This window comes from Carya illinoinensis, chromosome 1 (genome assembly GCF_018687715.1).
Source record: "Carya illinoinensis cultivar Pawnee chromosome 1, C.illinoinensisPawnee_v1, whole genome shotgun sequence".
NCBI classification, from domain to species: domain Eukaryota; kingdom Viridiplantae; phylum Streptophyta; class Magnoliopsida; order Fagales; family Juglandaceae; genus Carya; species Carya illinoinensis.
In genome coordinates this window covers 10241199-10244158 of record NC_056752.1, presented here as the reverse complement: position 1 = coordinate 10244158, position 2960 = coordinate 10241199, and the positions used below count along the sequence as shown (strand labels likewise).

Below are 2960 nucleotides of genomic sequence, written 5' to 3'. Positions count from 1 at the left end.
AGGAAAGAAACCTCATGCAAAACAAAAAGAAAAACCCATTTCGTGCTTAATTCTTTTTCCTTCATAAGCAATGAGGTACATTAATATGTGTTTATAAGTTGGCTTATGCTACTTAGCTGGTATTGTTTGTGGGGGTTGGGATTTGGTCCAATCTTGCGGATCAGAACGAAAAAAGTGTAAAAATACAATATTCAAAACTGGAAAAAGAAAACATTCAGATTTCAATGGCTTTGCCGCCATTCCTGTATGGTGGAATGAAGACCGTGGTTAGGTACAAGATGGCAATGCTCAAACTTTAGATTTGTCATGGGTGAAGTGTCATGTCCACGGTCGAACCATTCTCTTAAAGACTTCGCTTCATAAGTAAAACTGTCTGCTGCCACGTGAGGATCTTGCATGACTTCTTGCAAGTTTGTGGATAGAACATTCACAGAAAAGAAGAAAAGAAAAAGTAGAATGTATTTTTGTTTGATTCAGTTTCTTTGATGATAGGGATCCAGCAAAGTAGGCTTGTGGCAGGAGGAGTTTCAAAGATGAAACAGAGCAAAACTATTTTAATCCGATAAGCAATTTCAGAAAATTAAGATCTCTGACCATCAGAGATACCCAGGAAACATTGTCGTAATGACAACAATTGGGATGTAGTAACTGTGAATCTAAGACAATGGAAAACAAATGCAAAGCCGAGAACTTACCTGGGAGATGGGACAGAGAATATATGGAGGAGGTTCGGAGTACACTTCATAACCCAGCTAGGATGAGTGTGGACATCCATTGAAAACCTTCATTTGTTTAAGTACTGTCCAGACATTTGACCTAAGGTGTGGTCAGTTCTTCCGGTTCATATCACAATACCTTAATGCTAAGTGAGCCCACTGTTAAGCTTGATCAAATGGCCAATCTCTAGCCAAAGGATCCAAGAGGCTTTGTAACATTCCAACGTCTAATGCATATTGCACTTCCTTTGTTATCCCCAGTGGTGGCCGTCTAGTTAGCAACTGTAATAATATTATTCCAAATGAATAGACATCTGACTTTAAAGTAAGCTCTCCCGTAGAGAGGAACTCGGGATCAAGATATGGGAAAGTAATGCCTTTCCGCTCAGTACTCCAAAACCTTGTTATGTTCTTGTTTAAACTTTTGCCTGAGATAGTGGACACCAGCCGCAGAGTTTGCCAACAAGGTTGGCACCAAGGAGAACTTTGGCAGGTGTCAAATCACCATATAAAATGCTGACAGGTGTAGAGGAGTGAAGAAAGGGCAGAACACAATCCTATTGCAATACATAGTCGAGTTTGCCATGATAATGAGGGAGTGTTGTCCTTAGAGCTGAGTCGATCTTCAAGGGTTCCATTAGGAAGATACTCAAAGATAAGAGCTTGAGCTTCTAGGCAAGATCCAACAAGCATGACAAGATTGGGATGCTTCAACTAACTCAATGCATCAACCTGAAATAGAACTTAGTGCTCAATGTTAGATTCATTTCAAGCTCAGCTTTGGATATATTTTTTTTCTCCTATGATTCCTTTCATTGTTGTGAAAAATGAAATACCCAATAAATTTTGAAAATGATGAATAATCTTCCTTTATCGCGATAATACTAATGGAATGGCTCAATTTCATATTAACACAGAAAATCTCAACCACCTTACCAGGAGTTGTAATCCTGAGTTATGAAGGTGAATTGAACCATATCTGTGCTATAGACCTCTTCTTGTTTATTTCCTAGCGCTTCAGCTTCTTTTAGTGCTTGGTCACGCTCTACCTGCATCTCGTCCCTTTCTTTTATGAGAGTTTGCAAGAGTTCCACAGAAGAGGCAATCTTTAGCTCCAACCCCTTTACCATCTCATCATATTCTACAATTTGGTTCCCCAGTGATGATTGTCTATCTAAAGCAACCTGGAGGTCTTTCATGACTGGGTTTAGCTAGTTTTTCACCTTTCTGTGTTCTTCTCTCTCTTTTGCAAGAGCTACCTCAATTTCTTTGCTTTGCTTCAACTCCTCAGCACTTGAGCTTTCTGATGGTCGAGCCTGTAAAGATAACAGTAATTTTACCCTGTGCATAGTCTCCACTGCATCGTTTTTGGCTTTGCCACCCCTTTCTGCCTCTTGAAGAGCTTCTCGGCTACCCTTTTCAGTCTTAGCCATAGTTTGTTAAGGTTGAGCATCGAGAGTGTCATTTATATTTCCATGCTGCTAGAATTAGTCAAATATGCAAGTTTAGAAACCTTGCCACAAACATTTGAATCAGTAAGATGATTAGTTTCAAAGATCTCAACTTGTAACTTGAAAATTGTAAAATGCTCATTAACATAGAAATGTATCAAATATAAGATTTTTTCATTGAAAAATGATAATGAATGATGAAGATTCTCATTGAACAGAGGAATGAGCTTACCTCTCACTCATTGACACTCCCCTCATACCTAGCAGATGAAGAACAAGTTATGTCAAGCGCTAGACTAGAAGAGCAGGATGAATAACCTAAATCAGGAGGATACCTCCTTGAAGATTTAGTGCATTCATTCGAGCTCCCTTCCTCATCAAACCTTCTCCTTGTAATTGGTAGCTCTTCAGTACCATCAAAGGAAGAAATGACTGTTCTGCTTCCACCTTCACTGCAGAATGAAACTTGAGCTGAACTAGAGGGTGCTACACTAGTAGTTGTCTCCTCAGATGGTGATCTCATAGATGTTGACGATCCAGTTGTAGTGTTTTGCTTTCGTTTGACCTCTACATCAGGCCCATCTACCCTACCTTCCCTATGTCTTAGAGTTTAATGATCCAGTAGTCATTAAACTTATTGGCAGAAAGGCTTAGTCGATAAAGAATTTCATTAGTAGTAATGGTAAATCATATCAAGCACATAAGAAAATTTTTTCATCTATACACAAAAATAATTTGTATCAGTTTGAAGACTATGACAATAACCCTGATTTAATACTCAATCAACCTTGCA

The 2960-nt window shown here is 38.8% G+C and overlaps 1 pseudogene; it reads right to left on the bottom strand.

Annotated features, from left to right (window-relative positions):
• Nucleotides 1-221: 221 nt before the first annotated feature.
• LOC122305270 lies at nt 222-1915 on the bottom strand (annotated as a pseudogene).
• Between the last annotated feature and the right edge of the window lie 1045 nt (nt 1916-2960).